The following is a 13,476-nucleotide window of genomic DNA, read 5'->3' as shown; positions in this document are numbered from 1 at the left end:
CTGCAAACTTCACCCCGGTATCATTTTTTATCTTTTATACCATATTTTTAGTGTACCTCTTCTGTGTTTAGATACACAGATACCATTATGTTACAATTGCCTACAGTATTCAGTGCAATAATAATTCAGTGCTCTACAGGTGTGTAGCCTAGTAGCATTAGGCTATTCCAGATAAACTAGGTGTATAGTAGGCTATACTATCATGGTTTGTGTGAGTGCACTCTGTGATGTCTACACAATGACGTTGTCCAATGATGCTTTTCTCAGAACTTGTCCCCATCACTAAGCCACATACAGTTGCCTAATTATTATTATTATTAGTGGTTGTTGTGGTTTCTTTTTTTTTTCTTTTGAGTAAGAGTCTCACTCTGTCACCCAGGCTGGAGGGCAGTGGCACGCTCACAGCCACCACAACCTCGACCTGCTGGGTTCAGGCGATCCTTCCACCTCAGCCTTCCAAGTAGCTGGAACTACAGGCAAATGCCACCACACCTGGCTAATTTTTTTATTTGTTGTAGAGATGGGGGGGGTCTCACCCAGTTGCCCAGGCTGGTCTTGAACCCATGGGCTCTGGCAATCCTCTCACTTCGGCCTCCCAAAGTGCTGGGATTATAGGCGTGAGCCGTCATGCCCAGCCTAGTCATAGTATTTTTAGATACAGGGTCTTGTTCTGCCATCAAGGCTGAGTCACAATGTAGCAACCATAACTCACCGCAGCCTCGAACTTCTGGGCTCAAGCAATTCTCCTACCTCAGCCTCTAGATATACTAAATTATTCTTAGGATTTTCTTGTTCTCAACTTACACTTCATTCCCTACTAATGTATTTCTACATAACTCTGATTTATATATTTCAAAGGTATTCCAAAAATAACTCTTAGTTTATCATTTAATATCCACCATCTTAAAAAGGGCTTGGCATATAGAAGGTGACAAATAGGTGTTAGTTGAATCAAGTCTGTGAAATCACAAGGAGGGTTCAACTTCAGACCTGGAAAGGGAGAAAACCTGCTGGACAGGGGCACTGTTAACAGAGGGGCAAGAAAAAGCTGCAGACTACGTCAGGATTCCAGGAAAGTAGGAGGGACAGAGGGGAGTAGTACAGCAGAAACCCTTCAAAAGGTGAACAATGTGAACATCGAGTGCTTTAATGAACAAGCCACCTCACTAGACAACAATATACACCCTCCTAGCTTGATGCAGGTGAAGTGCAATCAACTATTCCACATGCATATGTATGCTCATTCTAATAAATGTAGTTTCTGGCTGGGCACGGTGGCTCACACCTGTAATCGTAGCACTTTGGGAGGCCAAGGCGGGAGGACTATTTCAACCCAGGAGTTCAAGACCAGCCTAGGCAACATAGCAAGACCTCATCGTTACAAAAGATAAAAAATTAGCCAGATGTGGTGGTCCATGCCTGTAGTCCCAGCTACTCAGGAGGCTGAGGCAGAAGGATCGCCTAAGCCCAGGAGATTGAGGCTGCAGTGAGCTGAGATTGTGCCACTGCACTCTAGGGTGAATGACGGAGTGAGACTCTGTCTCAAAAAAAAACAATTTAATGTAGTTTCTGTAAATGTTACAACGTAATTGCACACATATCTCCAGTAGCCTTTCAGGAAATGGTATTATGCCTTAGGGCATTTCATATGGAGATTCCATTAGACTGGCAATATTGGTCATCCAACCCAATATTACATAAAATAAAACACAAATGCAATATAAATATTTGATAAACATATTGTTAAAATGCACAGTAAATATGTAAATATAACTGGACATTTATACCAATCTGTCATAAGCAAATTCAATAAATTATTCTGTATCAATGTCTTAATCATGCACAGTGACGAACTCAGAGGCATTTGGGTTCTTCATCTATTAAGACTTAGTTACAAAACTGAAGTAGAAGCTAATTCAAAAATCAAATTAATTATTGCAATGAACATAAAAATAAGAAAGTTATAATCTTCATAAAACAGCCATGAATCAAACTAAAGGTGGCAAGGGCAGAAAATTTTGACCAGGTTATGTAAACATACACTACTTTGGAAGAATGCAACTTGCAAAAAGCAAAATTCAAACCAATCCATTAGTGTGCCACTTGGCTCTGAGTGGGAAGGAGTGGTAGGAATAGACACCACGCTCCTCAATGTCAGCCACGGGCATGGAGGTGAACCTGTGCCAAACTTTCATCTTTGCCCTAAGGCCTGACTAATTCTAGAGAAATCTGTGTTAACACATATGCGACTGAGCCTGCCGTGATGGTGATGGTTAAGGCAAAAGGCAGAGTTGGGGCTTTCGATCAGCCAAGGTTCCCTAAGAAAACAGGCAGCACAAAGGTTTAATTGAAGAGAGTTTAATGCAGGTGGTACTTACAGTCATGTGAAAGGGGTCAAGGCAACCGACAAGGAAAGGAATGCTCCCAGGACAAGCAACTGTAAGAAGCCATGACCAATCTCAAGAGGGAAAGAGAGGGCAGCAACAGAGCTCTTGCTGGGAGCTGCAGAGGTACTCCTGCTGTTGGCTTCTGTTTCCTTGAAGAAACAGAAGGTGAAGAAATACTATGAGAGTGACAAGATGAACGTGAATATCTTTTTAAATAGTTTAAAATTGTGGCTAACTAAAGAACGCTATAACTGCCAGGCAACTGAAGACCCACTGAGGCTGTCAAACATGAATTCACAGTGATCTCAGTCTGCTAACTCTTGTCTTTTTCCAGTAACGTTCAGATATCAGGAGGTAGGCTTGGAGAGAATATTTGGGTTCATCCTACATTGCTTTCACCAAGAGGATATGATGAAAAGACAGAAAAGTAATGTTGTTTAATAATTTCACAAGGCAGTGATCTAAGAACTTGACATAGACTCTAAGATGGATAAAAGACCATCTTTATTGATAGAGAAAAATAAGGACCAAGGCCTGAAGATTCCCATTTCTTCTAAAAACTGTTACCATAAAAGTATTTGAACACATAAGAAGGCATAAGAAAAGACTTTGGTCAGGGAGTGGGCTATTTGAATTAGTCACTGTGGAGTAGACACTGACTGGTGATCTCCAGGTTCAGAACATTACTATGGAACAGATACATTGATTGAAATGGATAGATCATTAGAAATAAGGAGTCAGGCCAGGTGCGGTGGCTCAAGCCTGTAATTTCAGCACTTTGGGAGACTGAAGTGAGAGGATTGCTTGATCCCACGGGTTCAAGACTAGCCTGGGCAACTTGGCGAGACCTCAGCACTACAATAAAACAAAAAAATTAGCCAGGCGTGGTAGTGAGCACCTGTAGTTCTGACGGCTACTTGGAAGGCTGAGGCAGAAGAATCGCCTGAGCCCAACAGGTTGATGCTGGGGTGGCTGAGAGCGTTCCACTGCACTCCAGTCTGGGCCACAGAGTGAGACTCCAATACAAAAAAAAAAAAAGAAAAGAAAAGAAAGAAGGAGTCAATAATTGAGAGGTATGGAAATTGGATGTGTGACGCAATGATGAATTTTATGTGTCAGCTTGACTAGGCCATGATACCCAGATATGTGGGCAAACACCAGTAGAAAGGTAGCTGTGAAGGTTTTTTTTTTTGAGTTGAAGTCTCACTCCATCGCCCAGACTAGAGTGCAGTGGCACACTTCTGGCCACCGCAGCCTCGATCTGCTGAGCTCCGGCAATCCTTCTGCCGCAGCCTTCCAAGTAGCTGGAACTACAGGCGCACGCTACCACACCCGGCTGATTTTTTTATTTATTGTAGAGATGAGGTCTCGCCAAGTTGCCCAGGCGGGTCTCAAACCCGCAGGCTCAGGCAATCCACTCATCTCAGCCTCCCAAGGCACGGGATTACAGGCTGAACCATCGAGCCCGGCTTGTGAAGATATTTTTAAGATGAGATTAATATTAAAATAAGATTTTGAGAAAAGCAAATTATTCTCCATAACGTGAGTAAGGTTCATCCAATCAATCAAAGGCCTTAGAAGAAATCAAATAAGGCCCCACAAAGAATAAAGAATTTTATTACCAAACTGCCTTCAGAATCAAGCTGCAACATCAACTCTTCCCTGAATCTCCAGCCTGTCAGCCTGCCCTGTAGATTTTAAACTTGCCAGCCCCCACAACCATATAAGCAAATTCTTTAAAATAAATCTATATAGACAGAGATGAATAGATAAGTGAGAGAAAGAGATGATGATAGATAGATAGATGATAGACAGACAGATAGATAGATAGACAGACATTTTATTGTTTCTGTTTCTCTGAAGAATCCTGACTAATCTAAGGTAGGTGATAAATATGGATGCTAGTCAAGAAAGTGACACATGATCTTATTATATCTTAAATAAGTTTGTCTCCATGGGCTGGCAGCCATGAAGTGCTTGGGAGGGTTGGGCTAAGTTCAGGTGAATATGATATCCAATTTGTAGGCAGACTTTTTTTGAACTAAGGAAGGTCAATAAGATTACACTAAAGCCAGGCTCGGTGGCTCAGCCTGCAATCCCGCGCTTTGGGAGGCTGAGGTGAGTGGATTGCCTGAGCCCGCGGGTTCGAGACCCGCCTGGGCAACTTGGCGAGACCTCATCTCCACAATAAATCAAAAATTAGGCGGGCGTGGTAGCGCACGCCTGTAGTTCCAGCTACTCGGAAGGCTGAGGCGGAAGGATCGCCGGAGCCCAGCAGGTCGAGGCTGCGGTGGCCGGGGGAGCGGCCACTGCACTCCAGTCTGGGCGACGGAGTGAGACTCCAACTCAAAAAAAAAAAAGATGTACACTAAGTATCTTTGTAGAATGACATGAAAGCAGAATTTAGGGGGAAATTTATAGTACTAAATGCCTAAATTAAAAAAAAAAATAAAGGTCTCAAAACAATGGCTTTAGCTTCCACCTTAAGAAACTTGAAAAATTAAGGAGTAAATGAAATCCAAAGAAAAAATAAAATAATAAAGATCAAAGTATAAATTTATTAAATAGAAAACCAAAAACAACAGGGAAAAAAGTCAATGACCTCAAAAGCTAATTTATTGGGGGAAGATCAATACAATTGATAAAATTCTAGCCAGATTGATCAGGGGAGAAAAAAAGAGAGAAGTCAAATGAGCAATCTCTGGAATGAGAGAGGTGACATTGCAGATTCGACAAATAGTAAAAGTTCAATAGGTGAATATTATTGTGATAGACAGACTTCAAGGTGTCCTCATGAGTTCCACATGCTGATGTTCTTGTCTTTGTATTCATATAAACCTTTCTCCTTAAGTGTGAGCATGACCTATCACTGGTTTCTAACCAACAGGATATGGTGATGACCACGTTTGCATGTATGGTAACAGTTTGGTGATTGTCTTGCTAGAGTCCCTCTCACTCTCTGTTGTTGACTTTCAAGATGCAAGCTGCCATGAGTTCTACAACCACAAGGAAATGAATCTTGCCAGCAACCCAATAGAGGCTCAAGGCAAATCTTTCTCTGACCAATCCCCTGATGAGAAGCCAGCCCTGGCCAATACTTTGCAGACTTCTGAGACCCTAAGCAGAAGACCCAGTTAAGCCACATCCAGACTCCTAGAAGAAGATCCTCAGAAACTGTGAGATAATAGATGTGTGTTTTAAGCCACAAAGTGTGTGGTAATTTATTACATAGTAATAAATAACTAATATAATTTTGAAGAACGTTTTGCTTGTAAATTTGATAATTTAGATAAAATGGACAATGTCTTTTAAAAATACAAATTACCAAAGTTCATGCAAAAGGAAATAGATAATAGATGGAACCTACCAAAAAGATTCTAGAACTAATATGTAAACTCAATAAGATTTCAGGATATATAATTGCCTTAGTCTGCCATAACAAAATACTATAGACTGGGTGGGTGGCTTATACACAACAAAAATTCATTACTCACAGTTCTGGAGGCTAGTAAATCCAAGAACAAAGCACCAGCAGATTCGTTGTCTGGTGAAAGACCACTTCACACTAATCCTATAAGCACACTGGTCCCCGAGGGGATCACCTCCCAAAGGCCCCATCTCTTAATACCATCATCTTGGAAGTTAGGATTTCAATATATGAATGTTGAGGGAACGTAAACATTCAGTACACTGTAACAATCAATATGTTAAAAAATCAATTATATTTCTATATGCTAGTAACAAGTAATCAAGAGTTGGAATTTTTTTTAAATGTTGTTTAATGTCATAAAAATAAGAAACACTTAGGGCTATATCTGACGAAAGACATTACATGTCTCTTTAGATCGATGTAATCCTTCTTTAGATTCATTAGTAACCATCAAATGTTATCTGGTCAGTGTTCTTGGGCACTTTAATATACTTTTACATGTATCTAAACTTCTTAATCAAGTATTCATTTTACAAAATCTTTTGCTAAGTTTGTACTATGGCTAACCATTATGATTGTTCTTAACCACCAGGCTGGCGGCCGAATTATCTTATTTTCACTTCTGGCTCTGGCAGTTAATGACTGTAAAATCTAAGACAGAAATTCTGATATTTTGGATCTCAATTCCCTTACTTGTAAAACTGGGGGCAGCAGACAGCAGACACTCTCGCTGCTGTCCTGGCCATTGTGACCTTCACAATGTATCTTCTCTTTAAGAAATCTACCTAGCCGGGCTCGGTGGCTCAGCCTGTAATCCCGGGCCTTTGAGAGGCTGAGGTGAGTGGATCGCCTGAGCCCGCGGGTTCGAGACCCGCCTGGGCAGGTGAGACCTCATCTCTACAATAAAATCAAAAAATCAGCCAGGCGTGGTAGCGCACGCCTGTAATTCCGGCTACTCGGAAGGCTGAGGCGGAAGGATCGCCGGAGCCCAGCAGGTCGAGGCTGCGGTGGCCGGGAGCGGACACTGCACTCCGGTCTGGGCGACAGAGTGAGACTCCAACTCAAAAAAAAAAAGAAAGGCAGATTTATTTTATTTTATATATTTTTTTTGAGTTGGAATCTCACTCAAAAAAAAAAAGAAAGGCAGATTTATTTTATTTTATATATATTTTTTTGAGTTGGAATCTCACTCAAAAAAAAAAGAAAGGCAGATTTATTTTATTTTATATATTTTTTTTGAGTTGGAATCTCACTCAAAAAAAAAAGAAAGGCAGATTTATTTTATTTTATATATATTTTTTTGAGTTGGAGTCTCACTCAAAAAAAAAAAGGCAGATTTATTTTATTTTATATATATTTTTTTGAGTTGGAATCTCACTCAAAAAAAAAAAGAAAGGCAGATTTATTTTATTTTATATATATTTTTTTGAGTTGGCGTCTCACTCGGTCGCCCAGACTGGAGTGCAGTGGCCGCTCCTGGCCACCGCAGCCTCGACCTGCTGGGCTCCGGCGATCCTTCCACCTCAGCCTTCCAAGTAGCCGGAATTACAGGGGCACGCTACCACGCCTGGCAGATTTTTTTGATTTATTGTAGAGATGAGGTCTTGCTGCTCAGGCGGGTCTCGAACCCGCGGGCTCAGGCAATCCACTCACCTCAGCCTCTCAAAGGCCCGGGATTACAGGCTGAGCCACCGAGCCCGGCTAAATCTGCCTTTCTTGACTCATAAAAAAAAAATAAACAAAAAAAGGCCATTGATTTGGTCAACTCTGGTGGGGCACGTGGCCATGTTTCCCAGCTTTAGCCCCCTCTCTACCTTGGGGAGGTAAATCGCCTCTCTTTCTCTCTCCCTGTCTCCAATTTACTTTCTAAATAAACTATATTTTCCAAGCTAAAAAATAAAAAGTCTGGGATGATAGCACTTTATGGTTTAGATGGCCCTGTGTTTTTATACAAGCTCTGACACGTTTTTTTTCTTTTTTGAGTAGGGTGTCTCACTCTGAAACCCAGGCTGGAGTGCAATGGCATGCTCATGGCTACTGCAGTCTTAACCTTCAGGGCTCAGGAATCCTTCCGCCTCAGCCTTTCAAGTAGTTGGAACTACAGGCACATACCACCACACCCTGCTAATTTTTTTTTTATTATTGTATAGTTGAGGTCTTGCCAAGTTGCCCAGGCTTGTCTTGAACCCCTGGGCTCAGGCAATCCTCTTGCCTCTGCCTCCCAAAGTGCTGGATTTACAGGAGTGACCCACAATGCCCGGCGACACTTTCTTGCTATATAATTGGGACATGTTAAATAATGTTCCTGGTCTTTAGTATTACTTCATCTATAAAATAATATATACCTCACAATATGGTTATGAAGATAAAGTGACATAAAATATTTAAAATGATTTAGAATAGTACCTGGCACTCCATAAATGATTTACTTTATAATGTTCATGAAGATGGATACAGACTTGACATATATAAAGTGTCATTATGCTGCTGGCTATAATTCTTTTTTCTTATTACCTATAATTGTGCCAATCCAAACTCAGTAAAAAAAAAAAAAATACATATTTGTAAAACATTTTCATTTTTATAGACTGTCAATTAATCAAAAGTAAGACTTTATAATATTATAAAATTGAGTGGTCTCGATAGAATGTTTATATGATTATTGAGCAAGATTCTATAAGAGATGACTGAGATCTTTAGCTTTTCAAATTTTATTTACCAAAGACCCTTTTTCCAAATAAAATATTACTTAGAAGATCAATATATAAATATATGTCAAGTATATAAAACAAATAGGCTGGGCGCAATGGCTCACACTTATAATCCCAGCACTTTGGGAGGCCGAGGAGAGGGGTTTGTCTGAACCCATGGGTTCGAGACCAGCCTGGGCAACATGGCAAGACCTCGTCTCTACAAAAAATCAAAAAATTAACCAGGTGTGGCAGCATGCCTGTGGAAGGTTGAGGTGGAAGGATCACCTGAGCCCAGCAAGTCAAGGTTCTGGTGGCCATAAGCGTGTCACTGCACTCCAGCCTGGGTGATGGAGTGAGATTTCAACTGAAAAAAGATAAAAATAAAAGTGCTTCAGTTGAACTATACGCCCATGAGGCTAACAAAAATTGAACATTTTTTATGTGCCAGGTGCCATTCTAAAATTGTACCAACCCCTACAGTGGGTCTGGGGCTTCTCCTTGGAAATATAAAGTGCAATGAACACAGTTTAAAACTTATTCCTTTGAAATAGTTAGGTCATTCAATGACAAGAACCTTATGTGTTTTAACCAGATATCTAGTGCAGTACTTAGAGGGTGTTGAATAAATATTGGTGGCATTGGATGGTACACAAAAAGCGAAGGAAATCTTAGTGACCCCCACATGCTAGTAAATGGCTATTGTCTCATGCTCTAAAGGATACCATTTATTCAGGGCAAACCCAGTTTTTTCCTGAGCAAAGAGATCTGGCCTAAATCTAGGCCAGAAATCAGTCTGGCCTATGTCCTGGGGATAGTTAGAAGCACCTTCTGAATTAAGTATGAAACACAAATTGTGCCTAGAGTTATCCAGACAATTTCTCAAGACACACAATTCATCTCTGAAGTGGCCTCAGGGATTCAGAATGCTCTGGGGACCTCTTCCTAAAATTGACTAGAGATTTTGCCAGCTCTCCAAAAAATGACATTGAATGTCCCGAAGATCCCCAGAGTTTTCTTGGTCAAAGTCTATGTGAATGATTTGGAATTTTCCCAGGCATCAGGAATTATGACAAAAGCTAACATTTACACAGTCGCTTTCCCAATTATTTTCAGTTTCCAGCTTTCAGTTAGATATCAAGCAAAGGGGATAGCAGGTATGAGAGATAAGAGACACTAGGACACAGCCTTGGCTTGTGTGTCATCTTCTTCCTAAGTGCCATATCTCCTTCAGAACTAAATCTTAAGATCTGTCATTGAGGACAGTAACTTTGATCTATAGTTATGTTGCACTGCTCACACTATTAATGATTCTAATGATAATACAGTGCATTTTTATTGAGGCTTTATGGAGTGTTCAATTCTGTGCTAAAATACTTAAACTTATCAAATGTGCAAGTACACACAAGTAAATGTTTTACAACTAAAACCTCTAAAATATTGTGGCCAGGCACAGTGACTCACACCTGGTAAACCCAGCACTTTGGGAGGCCAAGGCAGGAGTCCAGGAGTTTGAGACCAGCCTGGGCAGTATAGCAAGATCTTGTTTCTACAAAAAGATTATCCAGATGTGGTGGTGCATGCCTGTAGTCCCAACTACTCAGGAGGCTGAGGCAGAAGAATCACCTGATCCCAGGAGGTCAAGGCTACAAAGAGACATGATTGCGCCACTGCACTCTAACCTGGGCAACAGAGTGAGCCTCTGACTCTAAATAAACACATACATAATTTTAAAAATATATTTTATGTAGAAACATTTCTCCATAAAATAAGTTAAGCAAACAAAACAAGTAGTAATAAAATGAGTTTTTATTATAGCCTGAATCTAAAGGCAAAGAGAAAAACTCAAAATGGTGAATTCTCAGTGTTGTTTGTAGAGACTTGAAACAAAGGCAAGTTAGAAAGAAGAGATTGATTAGAAAATCATTCATTAAATAAGTCAATAAAGCGAGAAAAACTTAGAGGGCGTCATAATTTCTATAAACCATTATAAAAATTCTGAAAAAGTAAAGACAGAGTCTGAATTAAAGTACCAGTGTTGAACACCCAGATTAAAACATAAAACAACACCATGCATCACGGGGGTTACACATTATCATGGAGTACTGCATATAATTACTAATAATCTAATTCTCTGGCATCTAATTCCATGAGACATCCTCAGACTTTTACATAATAAACTCTAAATGCAATATCTATATTTCAAATAGGACAACTGATAATCAAGAATAGTTATATTCTTTTCCTAAACCTGTAAGATCTATCTTCTAAGAAATGAATAGATGATATTATGCAATTCTTTTGAAAAGAAAGATTGGTTTGACATTTATTACATAAATGATTGTTTCTCCTAACAACTAATTTTTACTCCTATCTTTCTTAACCAGATTTGTGACTGATGACATTGCGTTATAAATAACATAAGCGTTGTTTTAACTAAGTGAATCGTTGGGCTAGAAATAGAGATTACTGTGCTGTATTTCTAGCTCTGAATAGTTCTGCGACCTTAGGCAACCTTCTTCACAGGAATCTCAAATGGTGCTAATCAAAACCACAATGTCATTTGCTACCTACTAGCTGTGTTGCATAAGAGTTGTGACATGATTATCCTCCTTTACACAAACAATCCAGTTACTCCAATTAAAGATAAACGCCATAAAATTATTTCTACATTAATGTCATATTTAGCAACCTGCAGTGATTTAGCTTTAATAGGATATGATAGTAAGCCCAAGTAGAAGAATAGTTTTGATTATTCTTTAAAGTTAGTAATTCTTGTTAAAAGACATAATAGCTTTCATATGTGTATACGGAATTTATTTATATTTAAATGACCGTGATTATCTTGAATATTAGAAGCAAGAGGATTCGCTAGTCTTGTTGGCTGTGATTAAGGCCTTATAAAGAATATAAGGGGACCATGGAGAAGCGTGGGCCCTGGAATCACAAACACTGCACTGTCTCTCTCATGTCTTGCCTCATGACTATAGTCAAGTCACAGCATTTCAGCCTCAAGACATGAAGATAACAATACAGTCTCAATTTTGTTTTAATTTGTTTCAGGAGAGCTAAATGAATTAATGAGTGTAAACTGAGGCCAAGCATGGTGACTTATTCCTATAATCCCAAAGTTTTGGGAGACCTAGGAGGGAGGAACGCTTCAAGCCAAGAGTTCAAGAGCAGCCTGGGGCAACATAGCAGGCGTTCTTTCAACCCCTGTCTTGAAAGAAAGAGAGAGAAAGAGAGAGAGAGAGAGAAAGGAAGGGAGGGAGGGAGAAAGAGAGCGAGAGAGACAAAGAAAGAAAGAAGAAAGGGAGGGGAAGGAAAGGAAAGAATGTAAACTATCTGGCACAAGGCCCAATGCATGGGAGGTGCTAAAAAAAAATACATTAGGTTTTACATTGTTTCAAGAAATCCTATGGGATTTTTAATCTTTGTTTTGTCCCATATATTTTTTAAATATCCCCCCATTTCACTGAGGACTTGTTCAATAGGTATAAAGTTTCAGTTATGTTTGATGAATACATTCTAGAGATTTGTTATACAGTATAATGTCTATCATAATGTGCATCTTGTGATGGCATCACGAGTGTTTGCACATGTCCAGACCAATAAAATCATACACATGAAATATGTACAGTATTTTGTATATCAAATATACCTTGATAAAGCTGTTTTAAAAAAATAATAAAGAAAAAAAATTAAAGAATAAAATATTCTCCCCTTTTTTCAAAGAGCTAGTGTGACTCCCACCCCCTAAAAGTCAAAAGTTGTTTTAACACACCGTTCCCTGCTCCTTCATGGCATTCTTAATTGTGGGTGAGTTTTACTCTGCAAATGGGCATTCCATACCCCTAAAGATGTTGGACAGGTGTTGTGCGAACTCTCTCTCTCTTTAGAGATACTGGGCATGTATTATTCTTTTCATCTAATCTCATCAAACACATGGAGAATGCATGCATTGGGGGAGGCCATTTGTTTGATCTAACAGATAAAATAAAACATCCAAAATGAAATAAGTTGTCCTCATTCCCTATTTTCCTGTCCACTGAGGAGAGAAGAAAGCTCATAAACCTAGATTATTTCATCTGTATCTCAAATTTCATCTTCTCCTTCCATTTCCAAAGGAGATGCAATTCAAGACAAAAACAAAAACAAAGCAGAGTATTTAGTTAAGCATTGGCTCCATGCCTCATCTCTGGGAGAAAAAAAAAAAAATTACTTAGAGGCTGCATGATTCATTGCTACTGTTTCAGCTGCTCCTAAGACAGAGAGTCTCCTGCCAACATTGGAATACATGCTTGTATTGAAAGAATTTAGCAGTCCCTAGGGAAGAAGTGAGCAGCCAGTGGCCCAATTAACTTATCAGAAGACACCGAGAGCCAAATTGAGGAATAATGGATTATATATGTTTGACATCCTGAATCCCATCCTCTCTCAAACCCTTAAATCTTGCTTTACACTGCTTCTCACTCCTTTCAGGCTGCTGCTAACAAATGAAATTTAAAATCCCATATTAGCTGAATATGGTTTTAAATAAATGGTATCTTCTCATAAATGCATGGTTTATGTATTTTGTACCCACAATTTATGAAATAAATATATACCTAAAAGAATATATTTTAAAGGTGTGTTTATAGCCGGGTGAGGTGGCCCACACCTGTAATCCCAGCACTTTGGGAGCCTTTGGGTGGAAGAATTGCTTGAGCCCACGAGTTCGAGCCCAGCCTAGATAATATAGCCAGACCTCGTCTCTACAAAAAACCTTAGCTGGTCATGGTGGCACGCGCCTGTAGTCCCAGCTACCCGGGAAGCTGAGGCAGAAGAATCACCTGAGCTCAGGAAACGGAGGCTATGGTGAGCTAGGATCACATCACTGCACTCCAGCATGGGCGACAGGATGGAGACATTGATTCAAAAACAAAAAAGTGCGTGCGTAAGCCGGACACAGTGGTTCACACCTATAATC

This window comes from Carlito syrichta, unplaced genomic scaffold, assembly GCF_000164805.1.
Source record: "Carlito syrichta isolate Samal-C Ts95f unplaced genomic scaffold, Tarsius_syrichta-2.0.1 Scaffold303244, whole genome shotgun sequence".
Taxonomy (NCBI): Eukaryota; Metazoa; Chordata; class Mammalia; order Primates; family Tarsiidae; genus Carlito; species Carlito syrichta.
The sequence above is the reverse complement of the archived record's forward strand: the minus strand, read 5'-3'. Positions refer to the sequence as shown.